The sequence below is a fragment of the Anabrus simplex genome, chromosome 2 (assembly GCF_040414725.1).
Source record: "Anabrus simplex isolate iqAnaSimp1 chromosome 2, ASM4041472v1, whole genome shotgun sequence".
Taxonomy (NCBI): Eukaryota; Metazoa; Arthropoda; class Insecta; order Orthoptera; family Tettigoniidae; genus Anabrus; species Anabrus simplex.
This window is the reverse complement of record NC_090266.1, coordinates 618,326,434-618,353,869: the sequence shown is the minus strand read 5'-3', so window position 1 is coordinate 618,353,869 and position 27,436 is coordinate 618,326,434. Positions and strand designations below refer to the sequence as shown.

The following is a 27,436-nucleotide window of genomic DNA, read 5'->3' as shown; positions in this document are numbered from 1 at the left end:
GTTCTCCCACGTGAACAATTATTACATCACATACTTGTACTTCTTCAGCAGCTGCTGAATGATCTGAAGTTTTTGCCTCTTTTGAGCGAGTTGATCAGGGGAGGATACAAGGGATGTAAATAAAGTAGGGCCTAGTAGCAACGTAGTCAAGACACTCGTAGGAGATCGGTTATGTGCAAATAGAACAAGGGAGCGGTCAAGTGGCGCTTTTGTCGATATGTAGTGTGCATCTGACGGGCATCCAGGTGGGAGTGTTGTTGCTGTGTGGCGTTGAAGTGAAGAGTGTCGATTTCACCGCTCTAAAGCACGTTTTCAAAAGTTGATCAGCATTCGTGGATTGAAATCGAGTTGCCCGTGCCAAAAATCCAAAAATGCATCAGAATGTTGCAGGAAAAACGTGAAGCCTGCGGCAAGAACGCATTACCGCATAGAAAGGTTGCACGATTGGTCAAGACGTTTCGTACGGGTCGGAATGAGACTGTGGATTTGCACCGCACAGGTCGGCCGTCCATTCCTCAAGATCAGATTGACATCGTGAATGGTCTCGTTTCTGTAGACCATCGACGGACAGTCCGAGAATTATCCATACAGGTTGGTCTCAGTCATCAAATGGTATGGCCTATGCTGACGAAAAGACTTATTATGAGGAAAATAGCATCCCGTTGAGTTCCACATCATCTCACCGACGTACAGAAACGGCACCGGTATGCACTGGTTGGCATCCACCTGGACAGATACCGCAACGAAGGAGACGCATTTCTGCAGTGTATGTTCGCCATTGATGAGACGTAGGCACGAGCCTACGAGCCTGAATTAAAGCGTCAGTCGAATGAATGGCGTCACCCAGGTTCGCCACGTCCACAGAAATTTCGACAGGAACGCAGTCGGGTGAAGCTTATGCTGTTTGTGGTACACGACTATGAGGGTGTTAATCTTAAGCATGCTGTGCTTGAGGGACAAACCGTCAGCAGTGACTACTATTGCCGATTTCTAGAGTAACATCTGCATTCGGCTATGCGGCGCGAACATCTACGTTTATTACGAGACGATCGCCCTATCATGCTGCATGACAACGCACGTTGTCATGTCGCAAACAGTGTCAAGCTCTTATTGCAACGGTGGCATTGAGAGGACATGGAACACCCTCCGTAATCACCAGACATGATTCTTTGTGACTTCCACCTGTTTCCGAAGTTGAAGGAACCCCTCCGAGGCCACCGATTTCCTGATGTGGCATCTGTACTCCGCGCAGTAAGGAGCGCCGTCACTGTCATCAACAGAGAACGCCTTGCCAACTGTCCCCAACGGCGTCCTGACATTTGGCAAAAGGCAATAGACTTTGCGAGTGACTACATTGAAGGAATGTAATGCAATTGTACTTGTTAGTTCATTAAATATTGCATATGGATGAGGTGCGTATCGAAACCCACTCTACTCATTTGACCTCCAGAAGCTGAGTGGACCCGTTCCAATCCTCGTATCCCGTTTCAAATTTAGTGGCAGAGCCTGGAATCAAACCCGGGCCTCCGGGGATGGCAGCTAATCACACAAACCACTACACCACCGAGACGGACGGTGGTGGATGATATATTTGAGATAAAATGGCTGCTTGTATATTTTTATACTAGCAAATCGGAAGAATGAATATCTTTCCTAAAACACCTAATATCCGAAAATCTTCTTCTTCATCTGTTTACCCTCCAGGAATGGCTTTCCCTCGGCCTCAGCGAGGGACCTTACTTCTACCGCCTGAAGGGCAGTGTCCTGTAGCTTGAGACTTTGGGTCAGGGGATACAACTGGAGAGAAGGACCAGTACCTCGCCCAGGCGGCCTCACCTGCTATGCTGAACAGGGGCCTTGTGGGGGAATGGGAATCTTAGAAGGAATAGACAAGGAAGAGGGAATGAAACGGCCGTAGCCTTAAGTTAAGTACCATCCCGGCATTTGTCTGAAAAAGAAGTGGGAAACCACGAAAAACCACTTCGAGGATGGCTGAGGAGGGAATCGAAACCCCCTCTATTCAGTTGACCTCCCGAGGCCGAGTGAACCCCGTTCCAGCCCTCGGACCACTTTTCAAATTTCGTGGAAGAGCTGGGAATCGAACCCGACTCCCCGGGAGTAGCAGCTAATCACACTCATTTTCATTTCTATGGTGTATATTCCTATGGTTTTAGTCAGATGCACTTGTAATCCGTCACTAAATTGAATTGGAAGTTATCATTTGGTTCGGACTCTGAAAACACGAATCTACTTTGTTTTAACCTTTACAACGCAGGCCCCGCAATGTAGGGCTAGCAAGCCTGCCTCTTATGCCAAGGCTCCGGGTTCGATTCCCGGTCAGGTTAGCGATTTTTCCTGGATCTAAGGGCTGTCTCGAGGTTCACTCAGCCTACGTGATTACAACAGAGGAGCTATCTGACTATGAGATCACGGCCCCGACCTAGAAAGCCAAGAATAATGGCTGAGAGGATTCGTCGTGCCGACCACAAGACACCTCGTAATCTGCAGACCTTCTGGCTCAACAGTGGTCGCTTGGTAGGCCATGGCCCTTCGGGGCTCTTGCGCCATGGGGTTTGGTTTAGTTTTAATCTTTAAAATACTGAATACGATTTTTCCGTGGTACTGTTTTTAATATTCCTGTCATATTATGAGCCAGAGAGTCTTTTAACTGTGCCTTTAGGAGCTAGGAAGAAATCTAATAGAATATGTTAAATATATATATTGCGCTGAAAAGATATAAAAACAAATTATATTTTTTTAATATATTTGAGAAATATTCAAAGGATTAATAAATAAATATTTAGCAACAAAATAAAAAAGAACAGGCAGATACACTAAAGAAGGATCTGCATATTCAATTAAAATAGCTCTACATTATCTGCAGGGGAATTTGGAAGGTCTGTTGGCTCTCGAGGGGTTAACTGACATACATACATACATACATACATACATACATACATACATACATACATACATACATACATACATACATACGTTACGAGCTTGCTTTCGGGAGATGGTGGGCTCGAACCGGATCGTTGGCAACCCTAACGAGGGTTTTGCGTGGTTTCTCATTTTCACGCCAGGTAAACGCAGGGGATCTACCTTAATTAAGGTGATGGTCGCTTCCGTCGCATTCCTAGCCTTGTTCTCTCTCATCGTGGCCATAAGACTCGTCTGTGTCCGTGCAACGTAAAAATATACATACACATTTCATTATAGACTGTTATGCCTATCAGCGTTCAGTCAACAAGCTAAGTGCCTTCACAATCCTTTATTTCCAATTGACTTTGTGTTCTCGTTTAGCTCCACATTATTTATCATAAAATCATTTAAAACTGAATGTAACCGTCGCACAGAGGAGAATATAACGCAAAAAGCTGGCCAAAAGTCGAAAAAATGAACTTGGTCAGGTACCGGAACAAATTATATCCCCTTGAAGGTCAATAAATATTACGTCACGTATCAGTAGTTGTAGTAACCCCACGCCAAAGATCTTGCCACACATGCAGTCGGAAGTGAGTCATCATCTGATATGCTCGTGTCCGCTCTTGCTAATGTGACGAACAGTATAAACTACTTTCTTGTTCTGAGATTGTGATTAGAAGTATTTTATAACGAGTGCTATGGATGAGGATATAGAAGGTATGCACTTAATTTTAACATGTAAATAATATGTATTTTAATGTTTCCTATCGATTACGGGCGCATAAGGAAACAAGGTGTACAAACCGACTCAAAGTTTGATAAATTCAACCTATTGCAGTACTTTTGAGTGCGAGTTCAGCCGAGTTCATCTATAATTCTTGTGGTATTATAAACTTTGCCCGCCTCTGTGGTGTAGTGGTTAGCGTGATTAGCTGCCACCCCCGGAGGCCCGGGTTCGATTCCCGGCTCTGCCACGAAATTTGAAAAGTGGTATGAGGGCTGGAACAGGGTCCACTCAGCCTCGGGAGGTCAACTGAGTAGAGGTGGGTTCGATTCCCACCTCAGCCATCCTGGAAGTGGTTTTCCGTGGTTTCCCACTTCTCCTCCAGGCGAATGCCGGGATGGTACCTAACATAAGGCCACGGCCGCTTCCTTCCCTCTTCCTTGCCTATCCCATCCGATCTTCCCATCCCTCCACAAGGCCCCTGTTCAGCATAGCAGGTGAGGCCGCCTGGGCGAGGTACTGGTCATTCTCCCCAGTTGTATCCCCCGACCAAGAGTCTGAAGCTCCAGGACACTGCCCTGGCGGTAGAGGTGGGATCCCTCGCTGAGTCCGAGGGAAAAACCGAACCTGGAGGGTAAACAGATGATGATGATGATGATTATAAACTTTAGCGTTTGCTGGAAAGATTCAAGAAGAAAAATGTCCCGCATATGCACGCCTTGTCTATTAATGTGATTTCGCAGTAAAGTGGGGCGAAGGAAGCTGAGGTGCATAGGCCAGTAAAATAAACGTATAGGTTTAATTTATCCATCATATATATAGATTATCATTCATATTCCGCTTTATTATTTCCAGGGCCGGCTCTGGAGATGTCCAGAAAATCACTTTACGACATTTTGAAGCAGTATCCAAATCGGAAGATGGACGAAAAGTTTTCATTTTTAGAATGTACGCTTATAGAAATGACTAACTGTCCAGAAAGTGCGAAGGGTTCCCTAGACAGGCTTTAAAATTATTCAAGTTTCACTTTGAGCTGTCAGTAATAAGGAAGAACGGTTTCTGAAGAAAAATGAACAATGGCTGAAATCGAGCGTTAAACTACCTACATGGAAGTCACAAAAACCAGGTCGACCATAGAAGGAATTTGAAGTGCCCAGTGAGAGCAGCAAACGCCGAAAAACAAAGGACTTAAGGGAGCAGATACCTCATGATCAGTTGACATATGCAGCACAGATGAGTCAGCGTGCAGCGGGAAATACTGATGCTTCCAAAATTATGAAAGACATGACCGCATCACCAACAAGAGCTACAAGGTACAGAAAAATCCTTACGTCTACTTCCAGAAATGCCATCCAAACACACACTCCAACAACAGCATTAGCAATTTCTATAGAAGCTGACATGACGAAAAAACAATAAGAGACTATTCACGCTTCTAGTAAAGATATATTTCCATGTTATTCACTTGTGAAAGAAGCAAAGAAAGCTTGTTACCCGCGAGAAGAGTCCATGACAGTGACCGAAACCTGTGCGGAAATCAATCTTCAGGAGCTCCTGGATCACACGTCTTAACGTTTATGCGAATACCTGAAGAATGTTCTGGAAAGTATAAATTTAAATGAGGAAGGAAAACATAATCTTGAACTCTTGTCCAAATGGAGTTGCGATGGATCACAACAGCAACAATTTAAACAAGTGTTCCAGAATTGTGCGGATAGTGACGCAAATATCTTTCAAAGTTCATTTGTGCCCTTGCGACTGGTATGTAACACAGGACACCAGAGAAAGACTACATGGCAAAACCCAGTGCCGTCATCAACGAGACATTGCGGACCAATACATATTCGTTTTATTCACGAAACAAGTGTTATTACAAACGAAGAAGTAAGTTATATAGAAAACAAAGTAAGAAATCTGAGGAAGACCAAAATACCTCCAGCAGGTGGTGTTTTACTTCACATAAAATATACGCTAGTGCCCACCATGGTAGACGAAAAGTATGCAGTGCTGTGACAAGTACATCTTCCACTATGAGGTTCTGTATATGTGGAGACACCTCCAAAGTTTTAATAGTTTAACGAAGGAACAACGCACTGAAAATCTGGAAACTCTCAAATTTGGACTATCAATTCTTCACGCAAGGATACGATTTTTTGAGTCACTCCTACATTTGTCTTACAAAATCCCTATTCAAAAGTGGCAAGCAAGAACGGATGGAGACAAAGCAGTTATAACAGACACAAAGAAACGTATTCAAGCTGGTTTGAAAGAAGAAATGGGTCTCTTGGTTGATGTTCCTAAAGTAGGATTTGGCAACAGTAATGATGGAAACACCTCAAGGAGATTCTTTGCCGATCCTGATACCGCTTCCAGAATCACAGGAATAGATATAAATCTCATAAGGAAATTTAAGGTTATTTTGGCGACTTTGTCGTGTGGATACAGAATTGATGTAAAAAATTCGCGAATTACTCAGAAGAAACCGCAAAACTGTATGTAAAATTATATGGGTGGCACCCAATGACACCCACAGTACATAAAATTCTGAGACACGCTGCAACAGTAATAGAACATGCAATATTGCCCATTGGCCAACTTTCAGAAGAGGCAGCCGAAGCAAGAAATAGACATTTTCGCCTATATAGGCTACAATTGTCCAGGAAATTCTCCCGAGTTCAGTGCAACAAATATATATACTGAATAGACTTTTGTTAACATCAGAACCATTGCTGAACAGAAATAGACAAAGGCGACAAAATAAAAGCAAACCCTTTTCATCGGAAGCCTTAGAGTTCTTACTTCCAGAAACACTTAACGTGCTTCTAACAGAGGATAACAATGAAGAAACCGATAGTGATGTGTTTGATTAGGTACATTTCTACAGTCATATTTTATACTATAAACAATTATCTTGGTTACGACTAGACGACAGGCGTAAACTACATGCAAATACTCTTGTGTACCAAGTACTTTCGGAAGACATCCCTGCTTATCTCTCCAGCAATTTTCGTCACCTTGGTTCTTTACATCTCCATGATACTCGCTCTGTGTCCCTCCTAGAAATACCTGTCCACCGAACAACCACATACCATCGATCATTTACTATCACCGCTTCGGGATGGTGGAATGCTCTTCCCAAAGACATCAAGGATGCTGCATCAAAAAGTATATTTAAAACCTCCTACCAGCAGTTCCTCGTTAAGTGCTTCCAGCAAGGTACAGAACCTGTATGAGTGGAACGAGTGATTGTGTGTGAAAATGATATGAGATTATTGCACAATAAATTAAATATTGGTTTAATATGATAATTAAAATTAAATTAAAAACATCCATATTGTATTTACGAAGTAGAAGTAGCCTAAAAATAGCTAGTAGTAAGTACAGTACTTAACTTAGATCTAGTCATGCAAGGATACATTCAGTTAAATTTCATTTAATATTTTTATTAAGCTTACTAGTATTTTTTACATTTGTATTTCTTTCGTTGTGTATTGATTTTTTTTTCAAACCTGTATTATGTAGGCAGTTACTTTTTCTTTCTTTCTTCTTTGCGTGTATATATTCATATTTTTGTCTTAAAAATTAGTGTTATTTGCAGTTCTTGGTATTTTAAATTAATCAATGTCATTATATGGAATAATAATATGTGTGTGGTTAAGTGTAAGAAAGGGCCAAGAGCCCTAACTTCGCCACAGAAAATAAAGGCTTTATCTGTCTATCTATACACAATGGCACTAGACCGATTCGAAGAAGATACTGTATACAAGTATGTGTGCTTATTTTCGTAAATTATGAAAACTCCTGCAGTTCATTATTTATGATTATAAATAATTTGTGATAATTTGTTATGTGAAATGAGACGAAAATAATTCGGAAAGAATTCCAAATACACTTTGTATATAATTGTTTCATATCTCTAAACTCGTCATGTATTATATATTAATATTTATCAATATTACAAGTGTGTACAAGTACTAAATGTGTATTTGATTTTCTGATTTCTTATGTTATATATGAACAATGTACTAACTAATTACACTAAACCACTTTGTATTGCTTATTATGCAAAATGAAACCCCTAAATAATTTTGGACAGGTTTTGAGGTGAAATACTCCTCTCTGCGTTGTCGTCTTGGTCTCCCTTTAACTCTCTTAACCTCCTTGAGCGAACCCATTATTCTCCTCCTCCATTCGCGTCACATAACCACATTATTGTAGCCAATTTATGCGTACAGCTTCATTCATCATTCCCAACTAAGCTTTTGTTTCACCATTCCGAGTACCCTCCTGCCATTGTTCTCTTCTGTTTATACCAGCAATCTTTCTCGCTACCTTAATGTCTATTATTTCCAACTTGTGAATAAGATATCCTGAGCCCGCCCAGCGTTCACTCCTGAACAGCTAAGTCGGTATGTAAACAGATAGTTTCATCCGAGGTCTCACTTTCTTCTTGCATAACACCGTTCATTGCAACTGCGAACTCACTGCATCGGTGATGGGAACGAAAAGCTATTAATTTGTTTGTTATGACAATTTCAGGTCTGTTTGTTCTTAACTGTGTTCTATATCATGAACACAAACAAATCTGCTGTTAGTTGTGAGACGTACGTCTTAATGCATGTCGTTTTGCACGCATTAATGTTGCTGACAATGTCGTTGCAGTTTTCGCCGACTACTCGTGATCCTCTCTTGTGAGAGGAGCTAGATTCGTTTATACAGTATTATACCAAGACCCGGCTTTCATTACGATTTATATGATGCAAACGAATAATTTCTTGCTTGAATGGTCAGGGTATTGCCTTCGGTTCGATGGGGCCCGGTTTCGATTACCGATCAGGTGAGGAGTTTAAATTTCGTATAAGCTCGATAGCTGGAGTCGCTTAAGTGCGGCCAGTATCCAGTAATCGGGAGATAGTGGGTTCGAGCCCCACTGTCGGCAGCCCTGAAGATGGTTTTCCGTGGTTTCCCATTTTCACACCAGGTAAATGCCGGGGCTGTACCTTAATTAAGGTCACGGCCGCTTCCTTCCAATTCCTAGGCCATTCCTACACTATCGTCGCCATAAGACCTATCTGTGTCGGTGCGACTTAAAGGAAATAGCAAAAAAAAATAAATAATCGTATATTTAATTTCTCTGGCTCTGGGACTGGGTGTCTGTGTTTGTATTAATACGCTTCTCTTCATTTACGTACAACACAGACACAACAACCACCACAGAGACACGCAATAGAGAATACATCCCTCCTAAGAGGGTTGGCGTCAGCAAGGGCATCAGGCCGTTAAACTAAGACAAATCCACATCAATTGGCGACTCTAATAAATTGTGAAACGGCCAGGAAGAAGAAGAAAAGAATAATCATGCCCCCTACTCTGATATATTTGAGAAAATAGTATATTACTTTAGAGTATACTAACTGAGACTTAAAGATGGGTTCTATCTTCTGCTAAACCAGTAGCTCGGGAAACCACAGGTTCTGGAAACAGTACTCGCGCTGAGGAACGGTTGGGTAAGTCTTCTGTGTCGACTCTGGAACACCTTCACATAACCAGCACTGCAACATCGTAAAGTTAACTTAGACATAAAATAACTTAATAATATAAATGTAGTCTGAACCACGATGAGGTGAATCCTTCGATTCATTGAAACGTGAATGGTGTGGATGATACTTCACTATTAGGGAAGTGTAGGTAGGATTGGTAAGATTGTCTCAACAATACAGAGAAATAGTCGAGCAAAAGAACCTCCGGCTCCATGGTTGAATGGTTAGAGTACTGATCTTCGGTTGAGAAGGCCCCGGGTTCGATACCATATGCGTATTGTCAATTCCTCTAGTTTCGGGACTGGTTGGTTGTGATTGTCTTAATACATTTATCTTCATATATACACAACTAGGGCTGTAATACGTCCTGAAAAAGCGGGATTGTCCTGAATTTGAGCATGTGTCCCGACGTCCTGACTGAATTTTTAAAATCCCAAAATGACCTAAATTTAAAAAATCAGAGAAAATTATTTAAAATTTTGCTCAAATGCTTTTGAAAGGTAATGTCCCATCTGTTACTTAAAAATCTATGCAAATAACATTGAATATTATATAATTTTGGAGTGGTCTGTAAAGTAGGTATTTTACTTTAAGTATGATTTCTTATTATTTCTCTATTTGATTTTTAACATTAACAACATATAACAATTGTGCCTTTGGGTAATTGACGGGACAGTTCACATGGAATTACCCAAGTACACTCGTTGGAACCGTAGGCGCCAACTTTTGGTCTTGAGCACGGGTGCAAGGATGAATATATCAAATATCAAGAACACTATTGCGTCCGCTTACCACTATATGCATGGGGGCAAGTGCTCCCGTGAAGTCGGCACCTATGTTTGGAACTCGTCGATGTTGGTGTCCTGAATGTCATCCTGAACCTTATGGCAACCCTATACACAACAGACCACACTATCAACCACCACAGAAACACAATACAGTGAATATATCCCTTCATGTAGGGTTGGCGTCAGGAAGGAATTCCGGTCGAAAAACTGAGCCAGATCCATATCAGGTGCCGACCCCAATAGATTGGAAAAAATCCAGGAAGAATAATCAGAAGTCTAGCCAAAGTATGTTGAAATGTGCGTGAAATGTGAATGAAAACTCGCTCTTACATACCTGGTCATAAAGACCTGCGTCTACAGAAAATCTATCTACAAAGTAGAAACACGGACTGTGCGGTTAGGGGCGCGCAGCTGTGAGCTTGCATCCGGGAGATAGTGGGTTCGAGCCCCACTGCCGGCAGCCCTGAAGATGGTTTTGCGTGGTTTCCCATTTTCACACCAAGTAAATGCTGGGGCTATTCATTAATGAAGACCATGGCCGCTTCCTTCCCACTCTTAGTCCTTTCCTGTCCTATCGTCGCCATAAGACCTACAGTATCTGTGTCGGTGCGAAATAAACAAACTGTAAAAAATATGTGCTATATTTGTAATAGTGGCGTAAAGAAAGGAACTGAATAAGAAGTACCGTTGCTCGGAGATTTTTAGAAGTCCTCCTATCGGCCGAATTACGAGCAGTATTGTGTTAATTGTCAGACATATCGCGCAAGAGTGGTTGGTCTGCCTCTTATTTCCGAGGCAATCGGCTTGATCCCTGGCTCATCCAAGTATTTTTTTTTTTTACTCAAAGCTGAAACGGCCTTCACTCAGCTGAAGAGCAGTCTGGTATGAGAGACAGCGGACTCTGTCAGGAAAGAAAAGTAATAGGCGGAGGAAGTAGGTACGCTGACCATGTACATCTCAAACATCTACAGGTCACCTGACTGAGGATCAGCCATTTTGGCAGACTATAGCCCTCAATGGGCCACGAGGTTCGGGGAGATTAGGTAATCAACAAAGAGTGAGGTTGTAGTAGCCAGTACGAGTGAGATCAGGCACATTAATGCTAATGTTGATCATCAGTTAAATTTATTGAATATGAGTGTATCAGCGGATCTGTCACATAGCCTATGTAGAATAAAATACCTCAAGCTAGTATCATAAAACCACCTACTACTATGTGCGCGAGTTTTCTTGGGCTCATAGCTCGCTAGTCCTCTCTCGGCTGGTTTCGGTCAACTTCGTCTGTGGAGCAAGCAACATTGTGACCGTCCCCACATATCGTAGATTTACTACAAAGCTTTCAGTCTTAACATGATTGCCATGCTAGTGCATTGTGCTTTGGTGATAATACGGTAGCTTCTTTTCATTTGTTCCTTTTTCCTCAACTGCTATTCTGAACAGGGGCCTTGTAGAGGGATGTGAAGATTGGAAGGGATATACAAGGAAGAGGGAAGGAATCGGCCGTGGCCTTCAGTTAGGAATCATCCCGGCATTTGCCTGGAGGAGAAGTGGGAAACCACGGAAAACCACTTCGAGGATGGCTGAGGCGGTAATCGAACTCCCTTTATTAAGTTAACCTCCCGAGGCTGAGTGGATCCCGTTCCAGCCCTCGTACCACTTTTCAAATTTCGTGACAGAGCCGGGAATCGAACCCGGGCCTCCTGGGGTGGCAGCTGATCACGCTAACCACTACATCACAGAGGCGGGCCTTATTATTATTATTATTATTATTATTATTATTATTATTATTATTATTATTATTATTATTATTATTATTATTATTATTATTATTATTATTATTATTATTGTGCCAGTATTAAGACAGCAGAGGGAAACGATTGAAATTTCTTCATTGATTTTGTTAATTTTTTGTTGTATAAGATTTTGTTCTGTTTGGACCTTTGGACTTGGAAGAATTCTGTTTTAGAAACTCTTATTTATGTGTTATATCAAAATTATCATTTATCTGGAATTTTAATATTTTCGTTTTTTGTGAAAATTTGTGAAACGGCGTGTACCTACACGCGCAGTTCTAGAAGCGCGTTTCCTGTTGCGTAAACGAAGACTTTTCTCGAACATTTGTCAGCAAGAAAGAAGAGACTTTTGGTTGGAGAAAATAAGAGTTTATGTAATTGGTGAATGTGAAAGTCGAGGTTAAATTCTAAATTCTCATTGGTTCTCTTTGGTGATAGCACCATTTCCTGTTTCTCCTTCGTTGGGAGCGAGGTAAGATCTGTCTTTGGTCATCTGACCATCTTAGAGAGCGGACGTGCTCCTCATTCGCTCCCGTCATGGGATACCTGGTCTCAGGGTAAGCACTGTTTCTACGTTTATTTCGGTTTTTAACTTCATTTAAATGCAATAATTTATTTTTCTTGCGCAGGAGTTTACCCTCGAGACTCAAGTTCACCGCTAAATTTGTCGAAATGACTTAGCTTTTCAGCTAAGATCTTGTACCTTTTGTTTCGGAGGCATTTTTAAACCTTGTAACTAATAATGTAATTAACTTATCCCTCGGGTTTGCCTCCCGGTATTTCTGTGTCACCTTACATAAATACTTAAACTCTATGCTCATTACCTGAAGTGTTTTAGGTAGTGATGCAAGTTTTCTCTACCTCTGTGTTTGGTCTTATTTCTACCTTGTGTAGATTGGGATTAGCGCTCATTTTAATCGTCATGTATCGTTGGATAATTTACTTCCATTCAAACCTGTGATTAAATTCCTTTTATGCATTGCGCATGTCTGCAGGCGCGGTTAACACTTAAATTTACCTTTGTAAATATCTTTTTGAGTTTTTGATTTGTTCTTTCTATTATGAGTTTTTCTTTGTTTCCCTTTTCTTGAAATAAATGTGTGCAATCCAACGGCAATTATCCTCTGCGTTTTCTTTCTTCGCAAAAGGCTACGTTCTATTACCTCTCAGGTTTCCATGCCGCTTTCCACATCCATGTTGCAGTTGTCATGTTCCCTAACCTGTTGTTTACGTTTTGTGTTGCAATGTTTTGTTTAACCTTAAGTTTTGCTGTTAATGTGTTTAAAACACATAAAGCCTCCGTGGCTCAGACGGCAGCGCGTCGGCCTCTCACCGCTGGATACCGTGGTTCAAATCCCGGTGCCTCTATGTGAGATTTGTGCTGGACAAGGCGGAGGCGGGACAGGTTTTTCTCCGGGTACTCCGGTTTTCCCTGTCATCTTTCATTCTAGCAACACTCTCCATTCTCATTTCATAGCATCTATCAGTCTTTAATATATCACTTTGGGAGTGGCAACCCCATCGTACTAACAGCCTATATCTGATTCATTCATTACATCCCTGACCTGGTCAAAGACTGGAAAACAGGTTGTAGGTTTACATTTACAAATCACATAACGATGCTATTATTATTTTTATTTTTATTTTATTTGTGTAGTAAAGCCTAAAATGGTTACATTGGTAGCCAGGACCGTGCTTTTGTGAAAGAAGGTTTAGTAGATGGTAACTGACCCAAACTAACCTTAAAAGTATGTAAGATTGTAAATGCACCTCTTTGAAATTATTGTCTTCTATTTTAGTTCCTTCCTTTCATGATGTCTCGAGCCGTTCTTACTCCTTCTCATTTGAGAAAGGAGGAATTACGCTACGAACTCCGTATTCGTAACGTAAATCCCGCCATGACTCTTAGGGTCGATATGAGTTTATTAGTTTCTTCGCCTAACTTGACGGTGACTGTTCCTGAGTTAACCGGAAATGAATCGAGCTAGTCTTTGGCCGTGTGTAAGGATAAATCGCCTGAGTTTAATGCTGTGATATTGTTTTTCATGCTTCTGAGCCCTCAGAAAGTAAATTAATGCGGGTTAAAGGTCAAATGCTGCATTACCGGTACAAGGATCGTATCCGGAATTTGTTGTCCCTTAATTTGCCGGAAAATGAGCGACAGGAGTGCGAATCATTGTTGACATCATTTTCCGAATTATTTGATAAAATTGTAAGTTTACATGAAAGGCATGAATTGTCAAATTCGATATCTGATGTTCAAGTCCGTACCTCTTCAGAATCTTGTGAAAGTGACTGTAAATACATATTGATTGAATCTCCAGTTGTTCCTAATAGAAGAGAATATGCTACTCTAGTTTCTATTTCTACAGCCTCTCAAGCATCTGCTGTGATCACAAATGCTAATGATGTTATTCAGGAATATCGTCCTGACTTTTCACACGTAGGTAATATTGCTACATCTAGTTATATTCCCTAGATGTCCAATCCTTCTAGTAGTCCTATTACTCGAGTGTACGACTCTAATATGAGTAACGTTTCCCAGGTTTCTTCTTCTGCTCTCTTTTCGAGTGCTTCTGTGCCTGTAAATTATGCATACAATGTGTCTTCTGCACATGTTGGCATGCCAGCCAATGGTACCTGCTATTTGTAACTACCGTTTCTCAGTGTCTGGTTGCTGCACAACCTGTTTCTAATGAGATAGTGCAAAACTATTCTCCTATCCAAGTGCCATCCGTACCAAGTGTCCCTTTAGGTTGTATAAGCCCTAACCAAGCGGTTAATGCCGCTATTGTTCCTGTGCCTATAACATTACAGTCTAATGCTAGTCCTAACCTCAATTTCAGTGTTCCATCCTTTTCTCAAGTGCGCTCGAATCATAGTAATTATGCTGCTGTGATATCTCCTCAGGACCACTCTAGTCCATTCCAGGTATCTTATACAACTACCTTTTCCTCCAATTTATCTCACCAATGCCTTGGTCAATTTCATTTTGTCAAAGCCAAGGATGAGACTGAGCTAGATCAGCGAAAGTAACAAAAGTATTCTAGCCCACACCAGAAGACATAGGATACTGTAATTACTAGGCCTCGTCACCAAAGGCACAAAGGTGAATGAAACTGGATAAGGAGGTGAAAGCAATGGGCTGTGGCCCATGAATAGGAAACTGTCCCGGTGTTTGCCTGGGAGTGAAATGGAAAACCACAGAAAACCATTTGCAGGTCAGCCGACGGTGGAGTTCGAATGCACGCGTCTCCCCATTGCAGAGCTTGGCTACATAGCCGTAGCGCATCAACACGCCCGGCCACTCCGTTCGGTTCATAAGAATTAACCATACGTGATTAAAATACCCGATCTAGCCGGCAATTGAACCCGGAACTCTCTGACGGGAAGACCAATACGCTGATAGATAGTAATAATAATAATAATAATAATAATAATAATAATAATAATAATGGCTTTACGTCCCCGTAACTAATTTAGGTTTTTGGAGACGCCGAAGCGTCGAAATTTAGTCCCGCAGGATCTCTTTTATATGTCAGTAAATCTACCGACACGAGGCTGGCGTATTTGAGCACCTTCAAATACTACCGGGCTAAGCCAGGATCGAACCTGTCAAGTTCATGTCAAAAGGCCAGCGCCTCAACCGTCTGAGCCACTCAGCCCGGCGGTATGCTGAGTATTATTATATATTACATATATATTACATATTATTAATGCAAAAACGTCCTAATTATTTGCCACTTCAAGTAAAAACATCTTTTGGTGACTCTGAGTTTTACCGTGAGAAAATTTAGGACATTTTACATAAAAACTGTTGATTCGTATTTTTGACATCTGATTGTAGGTTATGAGGTGCAAATTATTACAAACTAATTGTACAGAGGCACAGTAAGATTTGGGGGGGGGGGGGGGCGATTAAGATACGTTTTGTACAGTTTCGCAAGTTGGTTTCTTTTCTAACAGAAAAGCATCGTCTTACATGTCAAATTTCAATCTAAATCTGTTTTATTAACTTGCAGTCTTTTAGAGTGTATTTTGCTCAATCGAAAATAAAGAAGTCCGCCCCTGTGGTGTAGTGGTTAGTGTGACTAGCTGCCACCTCCGGAGGCCCAGGTTCGAAATTTGAAAAGTGGTACGAGGGCTGGGACGGGGTCTACTCAGCCTCGGGAGGTCAACTGAGTAGCGGTGGGTTCGATTCCCACCTCAGCCATCCTCGAAGTGGTTTTCCGTGGTTTCCCACTTCTCCACCAGGCAAATGCCGGGATGGTACCTAACTTAAGGCCACGGCCGCTTCCTTCCCTCTTCCTTGTCTATCCCTTCCAATCTTCCCATGCCCCACCAAGGCCCCTGTTCAGCATAGCAGGTGAGGCCGCCTGGGCGAGTTACTGGTCATTCTCCCGAGTGGTATCCCCCGACCCAATATCTCACGCTCCATGACACTGCCCTTGAGGCGGTAGAGGTGGGATCCCTCGCTGAGTCCGAGAGAAAAACTAACCTTGGTGGGTAAACAGATTAAGAAGAAGAAAATAATAATAATAATAATAATAATAATAATAATAATAATAATAATAATAATAATAAAGAATATAATAAATGAACGAGTACGTGAGAGCCAAACAGCGATCTTCTTACAGTAAGAACCTCGTAGCACTTTTGTTGCAGGAGACCTTACCTCTGCATTCTCGAGGAGCGCTGGTTTCAAAATCTCCGAAGACTCTCCTCATTATTTTTGTTGCCGGCCGGGTGGCTCTACATCTTTAACTCAGCTCCCCGCCGGACTCTCAAGCATATAGGCCTGACACCGAGTTGGAAGTCGGCCGTTCCCACACCATGCGCACCTGTGTCATCCCCGATGTTAATCCTGCCATATCCGAAGAAGAGATTTGCTACGCCCTCCGCACCGCTGGCTACCCAGTCCACGATGCCCACCGGATGTTGGATGCCTCAACTTCATCACCATCATCGCAGGTTCTTCTTTATCTACCTACGTTGGACGACTGGAAGCGCCTCCTTGACACGGGAGTGTCTATTCACGACCGATACTACCTAGTGGAGCCTACCAGCCAGCCTATATTAGCCCAGCTTACAGCAGATCCCACCACATTGCCTGTCGTCAACGCGCCTCACCACAAGCCTCTGCTACAACAAACATCGCCCTCCTTTCCCCCTCATCACACACCACCTACTACTACCACCGCGACCACTACGATGTCAGCCACTACTCGCCACCATATTCCTGTTACTACCGTTACGTCATGCCATCCTTCCCCTGTAATGGTATCCTCCCTCTCTTCTATCCTGACTTCTGCACAACCTCGTCCCCAGCAAATTCCCGACAACATCCTAGCCTCCCCCGCCGTGTCACCACCAGACGACACCGCAACAGCCGCCGCAACATCCTCGCAACGGTCGCAACCACCACCTCTGGACACTATGTCAAGCTGTGTCATCCGCGGCGTAGAACCTACCATCTCAGAACGGGAAATTCTCCAAGAACTCCAGGAAGCAGGCATCCCCGCTCGTCGGGCGTTCAGGATTTACAACGCGTCCGGGCCTACTTTTATGGTCCGAATTCACCTTCCCACCGCCAATGATGTGGAACAACTTATCAACACTGGTGCCTACATCTTTCAACGTCGCTTCAAAGTGGAGCCCTCACGTTCCCCACCCCAACCTTTTCGCCATACTTCCAACACTCCCTTTCGTCGCCCCCGGCCAGCCAGTCCTCCATTTCAACCTTGTCAACCCGTCCGTCCACCCCTACCTCCACCTAACTTCTTCTATCAACCTCCTCTGCAACTTGAACTCCTCAGACTCCTCACCACCTCATTATGCAATATAACCGCAACATTACACCTTCTAACTCTTCAATTCCATCCTAGCCCTCCCATCTAAAACTTGTCAATCATTGCACTCTCCTCAAAATATTTAATCCTTGCACACATCTCCGATCATTCACTACTATCAGCACACACCTCCTAATTCCATACATCAAATTACCCACCTCCCTCTTTCCTCACATCTTCTCAACCCCGTCATCTCTCCTGGCCAGAGAGAGGGCGACACCCTCTAGGTGGCCCGCCCCACCCCTTCAGGGTGGGGAATGAAAGCATTGAAGCAGCAGTTTGTTGCATGGCAATGAGACAAACCGCTCGAACACGATTGCTATCGCTCGGTCCCAAACTCACTCTCGACTAGCAAACTCCTCTTAAGTCATGAACTGCCAATAACTTCTTTCCATTGCCACATTCTACGTAATAAAAGATACGAATATTATCATCATGATCAAATTAAATGGAATCAAGAATTCCGTCTGACATCAGGCTCTTTGGCTGAATAGTCAGCGTACAGGTCATCGGTTCAGAGGGACCCGAGTTCGATTCCCTGCCAGGCCGAGGATTTTACCGCGTATAGTTAATTCCTCTAGTTTGTCTTAGTACACTCTTCTTCACACACACACAACGCACTACACTACTAACTACCAGAGGAACACGCAATAGTGAATGTATCCCTCGACACAGATTTGGCGGCAGGAAGGGCATCCGGCCACAAAACTGGGCAAATCCAATCCAATGCCGAACGCAGTAGATTGAGAAAGGGCCAGGAAGAAGAAGAAGAATATTTCTGTCTGACAGCTAATTTCTTCTCCGTAGGTACGTAACAATAAGGTTGTCATGTAGAAAAGTCGTCCGTAACGTAGCGTTATTCGGTGCCTCCCTATGTTTGACTATATATAATCTTTCTGAAGTACTTCTCTAAGGAGGTATACCCGCCGTCAGCAGCAACGAAAAATGTTACAGAAATTGTTATTTACGTGACGAGAACCGAAGGTGAGGTTTTTAGGTTTAATGACCTTGTGTATACAGTATGTAAATTCATAGGGAAGAGCGAAGAAATTAGTTAGCTTAAGCTCCAGCTTTCCTCTTTATTTTAGTGACGTTTATTCTAGATATCTTGATTCATTTTTGAGTTAACGACTAACAACGTTAGAGAATATTATTATTTAGTCATAGCATTTTTTAAAAATTTAGTACAGTTTCTGACTGTTGATAAAAATGATATTGATTTTTAACTTAACTTACAGTGCTTTACGTTTCCTTCGGGAAGCACAACGAAAGCTATGTAGTGTTTCGTAATAAAACTGCTGTACCTAACGTTATATTTTACAAGTCAAGAGTTTGTGATTCCGATTCCTTGTAAAACTGGAGGTTCCGTGGCTATGATCACGATATCAACAGTTAAATGAAACCAATATAATAATAATAAGAAATAGAATCTTTCTTTCTTTCTTTCTTTCCTTCTTTCTTTCTTTCTCAATCCGTTTACCCTCCAGGGTCGGCTTTTCCCTCGGACTCAGCTCTACCGCCTCAAGGGCAGTGTCCTGGGGGATGAAACTAGGGAGGAGGACCAGTACTTCGCCCAGGTGGCCTCACCTGCTATGCTGAACAGGGGCCTTGTGGAAGGGTGGATAGATTGGAAGGGACAGGCAAGGAAGGGGGAAAGAGGCGGCCGTGGCTTAAGTTAGGTACCATCCCGGCATTTGCCTGGTGGAGATGTGGGAAACCACGGAAAACCACTTCGAGGATGGCTGAGGTCGCAATCGAACCCACCTCTACTCAGTCGACCACCCAAGGCTCAGTGGACCCCGTTCCAGCCCTCATGCCACTTTTTCAAATTTCGTGGCAGAACCGTGAATCGAACCCGGGCCTCCAGGGGTGGCAGCTAATCATGCTAACCACACCACAGAGGCGTACACTAATAATAATAATAATAATAATAATAATAATAATAATAATAATAATAATAATAATAATAATAATAATAATAATAATAATCTTTCTGACTATACCCCCACTTCCTTAGGGTCGGCACGTGTAGACTTGGCGCAGTTTCACGGCCGGGTGCCCTTCCTGACATCAACTCTATTAGAATATGTATTCGCTATCGCGTGTTTCTGCAGTGGTTAATTAACAGTGTGGTGTGTTGTGCGAAGACACGTGTATTAAGACGAACACAAGCACCCAGATGCAGAACCAGAAAAATTAACCATACACAGTCAAAATCTACGACCCGGCGGGAATCGAACCCGTGACCCACTGAATGAAATGTCACCACACTGACTACTCAGTCAAGGAGCCGGGCTATATATTCTTATTGTAGTCAGACCCATGATCTAGGAGCACCATCTCTACCTCTTACCCAGAGGCCCAGGGTTCGATTCCCGGCTTTCAAAGGATTTTCATCCTTGTTTGAGGGCTGCAACGTATTTCACTTAGCCTCGGTAACGCGACACTCCAATACCAGCAGCTCTCGTGAAGTCAACGTAAACATTTAATAATTAGCTCTTAATTATCAATAACGATACAAAATTATAGAGGTTAAGTAAATTAATTTTAGTGATTTTTTGAAATATATGTAAAAATGATTTTATTACATTATTCTGTAAATTGTATAAAGCTGTTGTATAATATGGTTTGGCATAATAGCAGGCTTCATAGCCTGAGATATAAGAAAGGCAATAAACTAAACTAAACTAAACTAAACTATGTGACACTAAAATATCTGTAGTCCTGGGCAGGGCGTCTTGCTGTTTGTTAAACGTCGCACTAAACACATCGAAGACGGAAGAATGAGAAAAGACCAGGACAGGGAAGGTAGCGGCCGTGGCCTTAATTATGGTACAGCTCCAGCATTACTGCCGACGGTGGGATTCGAACCCACGATCTCCCGAATGCAATCTCACAGCAGACGCCTTGGGAGGCGTTGTATGGACCAAGGTGAGGTTAGATTTCTTGTTTAGTAACCGTTCCACCCTTATATCATGCGCTTGTTTCTTTTTACCTATTGTTTTGCAACTTCCTGAGAGAAATGAAATAGATTTAAGGTTGTCAACAGTACCACCGGAACTTGCGCATTATTTCCCTCTGAATGACCATGGGTGGGGAGTAGAGTCTCCTTCTCCTTCCCTAATTCCCTCCCGTATATTCCTAAACGTGGAGCTCTCCATTTGATTTTGTGCACGTATGGCACAGCTTCAGTACAAGTATCATTCAATGAACATTGTTTCAATCGCACATACCGCAGTGGGCATGTAATTTAACATGCTTAAGTTGATATAGGCTCAGCGGCTCAGGTGGTAGTAAAGAACTCCTCCGGAATGAAATTCCGAAATTTCGGTATGTCCACAAACAGTAAAAGTTGGCAGTGGGATGTAAAACCAATAACATTATTATTATTATTATTATTATTATTATTATTATTATTATTATTATTATTATCCGACTCCTTAGCTGAATGGTCATCGTAATGGTCTTTGGTTTACAAAGACACGGGTTCGATTCCCGGCCGCGTCTGTTTAATTCCTCTAGCTCGGGGCCTGGATGTTTGTGACCATCCTGATTCACAGCTTCATCCATACACAACACATCACACTGCTAACCACCACAGAAATACGCAATAGTGAAAAAATCCCTTCACGTAGGGTTTGCGTCAGGAAATGCATCCGGACGTAAAACTGGACCACATCCGTATCAATTGCCGACCTCAACGGATTGAGAAAGAATCCAGGAAGAATAACGAGGCGATTATTATTATTATTATTATTATTATTATTATTATTATTATTATTATTATTATTATTATTATTATTATTATTATTATTATTATTATTATTATTATTATTATTATTATTATTATTACATATCGCAGTGGCCATTGGCTTTCTGAGTCCAAGTTGGGAGGTTCAATCTTAGATCAGTCCGGTGGTATCTGCAGATTCTTCAAATACGTGCTAGTACTTTTACCAGCACGTAAAAAACTCCTGCAGGGCATTTAGGCGTCTCCGGAAACCATAAAGGAGTAAGCTGTGTGTAAAAACTATAAGGTTTTCTTCTGGACGTTTAACGTAGCATTATTTCAGATAGGTTTTCGGCGACAATGGAATAGGGAAGGAAAGGAAGCGGCCTACGCGGCGCGTACCTGCTAGCCAACGCACTTGGTAACATTATAATTGCTATAGAATTTAATCATTCTGACTCCTTGGCTGAATGGTCAGCGTGCTTGTCTTCAGTTCAGAGAGCTTTCGGTTAAATTCCTTGCCGTATGGTTTCTGCTTATGATTAATTCCTCCGTTTCGAGGAATGGGTGTTTGTGTTCGTTCTTTTTATTTTAATGCTATTTGTTCGGAGCGTCGGCCTAGAAAGATCTTTTGCCCCTACTTGCACCATATGTGTATTTTGTAAATGGCGGAAGTGTTGAATGTGAGTCCCCAGGCCAGGAAAATTAATCATTTACAATTAACAACCCCTGACCCGGCCGGGAATCGAACCCGGGGCCACCGGGTGACAGGCGGACGCGTTGCCCCTTACACCGTGGGGCGGGACTGTGTTCGTTTTAATAAACGTTACTTATTTTAGACACAACACACTTCATTATCAACCACCACAGAAACACGGCATAATGAATACAGTTTTCCTTAGAGGGTTGGCGTCAGAATGGGCATCCAGACGTAAAACTTGGCTAAATTAAATTCAAGTGCCGACCCCAATAAATTGGGGAAAATGCCAGGAAGGAGCTGTGCATTTTAAGAGAAGTTAAAGTGTCGGAATTTGGCCCTGAAGAGAGGGTTCCTTGAAATGTGAGTTAGTTTACTGATAATGGTGTCGCTATGGGGTTCGATCCCGTACCCTTGAGCATTTAAGGCGAACGCCTAACCAAGCGCAATGCTCACTCTGTTAACGCCGAAATAGAACCTCCCATGTAAGGCGTCCAGATTACGTGTCGTAAGTACAGCAGGAAGTGTCGGTCAGCTCCTTGTTCACGAACAGTACACATCTTCTACAAAGCCTAGTGTTTTCTGCCTACAGATTGCTCAAGTACTAGGAGTATCGTTCCAACCTACGTTTAACGAGCAAAATCTGTATTGCTGGAGCCAGAAGGAAGAAAACGTGGCAATAACTCCATTCGTCATCTCTGCGACTCGTATTCTCACGAGGGCTACGTGCACAACACACGATGTGGACAGTAATTTCACAAAAATTCTCCGTCAGATTGACCGCACAGAACCTACGGAATGGAGTGGATTCCAGAACACAGTTGTACGCGATGTGGTCATTAAAGTAAAATCCATAAACGATGAGGTCACTATAGACAATCACTCACTATTACATTGTTAAGCACCGCACCGTCACTGGATTGCAGAACTAAAATTACATACCTGACTTCAAGCTGGTCGAGCAGGAGAAATTTGTTTATTTTTATTTTTAATTAATCTTGTCCCGCTGTGATGAGTAACCCGCTTGTAAATCTGGTTAATAAACGTGTGAGACTTCCATTCGATTGTCTCTTAAGGTTGATATCAGCGCATGCGCTGCCTCTTTGGCATTGTCTTTATTTTTATGTGTGATCTACTTCTGCAAACTATTGTCGCTTGGCATTCACCGTCTCTTTACCATCCATTCGTGTTAAGGACATTATGATAACGAAATTTAAGGACGATTTGACCTGCACACACGGTGTCCTCTTTGGTACTTCAATGATATGTAAAGAAGTAAAATGAAACACCGGTCCCGGAAAATTTCTATGCTTAGATAGCTTACGATATAAATAAAACAAACGCAATTGAATGCGGTCCTCGTAAGTCCTACAGCCCATCTAACATATGCCTAGCCAAAACGCTCGGAAGCCGTAGCAGGAATTGCAAAAGAACAACTAAATGCGTTAGCGACTCGCCACCTTACAGAGGCTGACGGGTTCGCTATATCCACTTCCCTCAGACAGAGTCGCCTATTTCAAAACCACTTGCTGAGGAAACTGACAATTCCAAGACCTCAATTCAAGACGTACTCGAGTGAAGTACTACTGTATCTGATAGTGATGACCTATTGATGTTTATTGACGACCTTCATTTAGAACAGCAGTGGAAGAGTGCATGTTCAAGATCGTCCCATGATTGAAAGGTGAATTTAGAAAATTGCCATCAGATGTATATTTCTGTAGCTAAATTTATTAGAAATTTCTGAAATTCTACCAGGTCCCGCTCCTAGGCTGAATGGTCACAGTCAAGGCCTTCAGTTCAGAGAGACCGATTTTGATTTCCGGCTGGATAACGGGTTTTAACGGCTTTTGATCAAATACTCTGACTCTGGGGACTGGGTATTTGTACTTCAACCAATACACACAACACACCCCATTACCAACCACCACAGAAATACGTAATATGGGCTGGGAAGACTTCGGAGTAAGGAGACGGGCTGCTCGAATAAGGGGCATGTTCAGAGCTGTCACTGGAGAGACGATATGGAATTACGGTAGTAGACGAATAACGTTGAGCTGTGTTTCTAAAAGTAAGAAGGATCACGGTAAGAGCCTCCATGGCTCAAGCGGCAGGGCGCCGGCCTCTCATCGCTGGGCTCCGTGGTTCAAATCCCGGTCACTCCATGTGAGATTTGTGCTGGACAAAGCGGAGGTGGGACAGGTTTTACTCCGGGTACTCCGATTTTCCCTGTCATATTTCATTCCAACAACACTCTCCAATATCACTATCATTTCGTTTCATCTGTCATTCATTAATCATTGCCTCAGAGGAGTGCGACAGGCCTCGGTAGCCGGCACAATTCCTACCCTCGCCGCTAGATGGGGGCTTCATTAATTTCATTCCTGACTCGGTCGAATGACTGGAAACAGGCTATGGATTTTCATTTTCAAGGATCACGGTATGAATATAAAGTTGGAATTGAGGAGGGCAAATTGGGGCAAATATTCATTTATAGGAAGAGGACTTAGGGATTGAAATAATCTTCTTTGAAGTTATTTCAGAAAAGGCTACCACCTGGGCGAGTACTCTAAATGGAGATCAGTGGTGATTGATACACCCATTCACATTGGACTGGCGTCAGGAATGGTATCCGGCCGTAAAACAGGGCCACGTCCGCATTTGCGACACAGTTCACACCCGTAATCTCACCAGAGTGTGAAAGAATGAGAGGAAGCTCCAGTTTCTACCAGATTCTTCTGTTTGTACGCAGAATCCATGCGGTTCCTCTCAGCAAATGAAATAAAATCTAGGATAAATTACCATGTAATACAATTACATTGGCGAGTGCTGAAACCAAATAAGTCAACATTCGGTTAATTTACTTTATTGACGCTTCTAAAGTTTAATTCCATGGCCCATCGTCTGGTGTTAGTGGTGTTGAGCAGAAAATATCACGCGCCTCCTTTTGTGATTTCCAGCAATGCAGTGGCAGGTCATGAAACCGAATAAGTCAGGGACATATTTCATTTCAACACATTACACAGAGTACCCTTCGAGTACTTATGCCAAACGAAGAAACACATTTCAGTAAAAATGGTTGAAGGGCATGACATTTTAGATATTGAGGGCTGGTGGTGTTGTTCCGTAGAGTACCCTATAAGGACAAGCCGTGTAATGAAAGAGTGATGTTCACACCCTCTAGTTTTGTGGAATTCAATTGCACTCCTACTGGGGAACTAATTTCTCTTCCCTTAATTGAAGGATGTGTTAAACACACATTTCATTCGAGAAAGAGAAATTATTCCAGGAACACTGCATGATATTTCACCACCATGTACGGGAGAAGTACCAGTCTCAAAACAAAAATTGGATGATGTAAATAAAATGAGGCAATCGCTGCTCAAGACTTATATCATGAAATACTATCTTGATCTACAACAGGGGCATCCTATTTAAAGATTGGAACAGCGAATAGGAAATTTCATGTAGCCTGCCAAATGTTCGTAAAAGGAAACTAAAATGTTGTAATTAATAATTTGTTTCTAGTACTGAAACAAAGCAATTTTGAGTGTATACATTTCAAACTATTGTCATTTTCATTCTGTTCAGTATTAAAAGAGAATAAGTCATTTTTAAAGTGAAAATTGTATATATCAATTACATGTACAAAACAATCCTTCTGGAAAAATTATACATTACATAAGAAACATATCAAGAATAATTGAAAATATATATTTATCTGTTCGAACTTTCTTCTATCTCTGACTTATTTGGTCTAAAAATTCATCGATTCAATTGTTGATGAAACTAGGAAACGAAAAGCTATCTCCGTACAGGCTATGACGCCTTCACTATCCGTAACCTCGGCACAAGCAAGGAGCCCTTCCCAATCGACAACCCAGATATCGAGAGGAGCCTCGATGGTCAACAAGTACAATTTATTCATATCTTTCTTTTCTTTCCATCCGGGGTTGGTTTTTCCCTCGGACTCAGTGAGGGATCGCACCTTTACCGCCAGAAGGGCAGTGTCCTAGAGCGCAAGACTTTGGGTTGGGAGGATACAGCGGGAAAGGAGGACCAGTACCTTGCCCAGGTGGCCTCAATTGCTATGCTGAACAGCGGCCATGTGGGCGGATGGGAAGTTTGGAAGGGATAGACAAGGAAGAAGAAAGGAAGCGGCCGTGGCCTTAAGTTATGTACCATCTCGGCATTTGCCTGGAAGAGAAGTGGGAAACCACGGAAAACCACTTCGAGGATGGCTGAGGAGAGAATCGAACCCACCTCTACTCAGTTGAGGCTGAGTGGACCCCGTTCCAGCCCTCGTACCACTTTTCAAATTTCGTGGCAGAGCCGGGAATCGAACCCGGGCCTCCGGTGATGGCGGCCAATCACACTAACCACTGCACCACAGATGTGGACTTATTCTTATCTACAATGCAACATTTCCGCTGCGTATGTCGAACGGTTTCATAGCCCCAAGAGGATGAACAATTTGACAACAATAAGTTAAAGACGTTTATTTTCAATGACTTTTTTGCGTATTGAATCTGTGTGGACTAGCAGAGTACCCTTGATTGGGAAGGGTTCCTCGGTAAGTGGGATAGAACACAATGCCCAACACTCCTTAACCTGGTACTCATTCCTGTGTAGGCTGAGTAGATCTCAGAGGCACGTTTCTCTCCAGATTTGGAAATCTCGTTCCTAAATTTCTCGTCTTCCTGACGGGGAAACAAACCCACGTCCTGCCGGGTGAAATAAGTACGTTATCGCTTATGCCAGGCAGTCCCTAACTCTGCTAGTGCTAGGAACAATTTAATACCGCCCAACATTTAGAGAACTGTCATTAGGTAAAGTTAATTGATAACCTACAATCAAACAGTAGCCTACACATTCTTCTTTTTCTTTTACAATTGAAGGGCTTATTTCCAAAGTGACGCATCTCCACGGAACATAATTTTTTAGGAAACACCATTTTTGATTACTTAATTTTCTAATAAGATAGAGACTTCATTTTCTCCATGTAGCATCATCACTTCGAACAAAATCTGTTTGTCATGGTGGCTAACATCTGAGTGCAAAGAATACCATAAAAGTGGACGGGGAATCTTGTATTTACGTCACTTTGGAACTGAGGACTGCCTCGAAACACGAATTATGCAGAACGGTGTAGGCTAGGTTTCTTCGTAGGTGCTCAAACATTCACAACATAATGATTAATACTTCACAAATGTTGTATTTATTCACAATTTCAGAATGTAATGCGTATAAAATGAATAGAAAATAAAAATGACTGCAATGATGTGGAATCTACCATCTGGGCGAGTACGCTAAATGGAGATCAGTGGTGATTGATACACCCATTCACATTGGACTGGCGTTGAGAAGGCCATGAACAACGATCTTAC

The 27,436-nt window shown here is 42.4% G+C and overlaps 1 protein-coding gene across 3 annotated transcripts in view; it reads right to left on the bottom strand.

Moving 5' to 3' along the window:
• The window catches only part of LOC136862965 (trichohyalin-like), a 76,359-nt gene extending 53,273 nt beyond the window's left edge, over positions 1-23,086 (bottom strand). Inside the window, exons 1-2 of one of the 3 annotated variants that reach the window (XM_068226226.1) lie at positions 22,992-23,086; positions 9,068-9,204 (exon numbers count right to left, since the gene is read on the bottom strand). The gene's annotated coding sequence lies outside the window, so the exon portion shown is untranslated. Of the gene's footprint in view, positions 1-9,067; positions 9,205-22,936; positions 22,954-22,991 lie in introns of those variants that run through there. The other 2 variants (XM_068226227.1, XM_068226228.1) reach the window with 2 other exon arrangements.
• Positions 23,087-27,436: the final 4,350 nt, after the last annotated feature.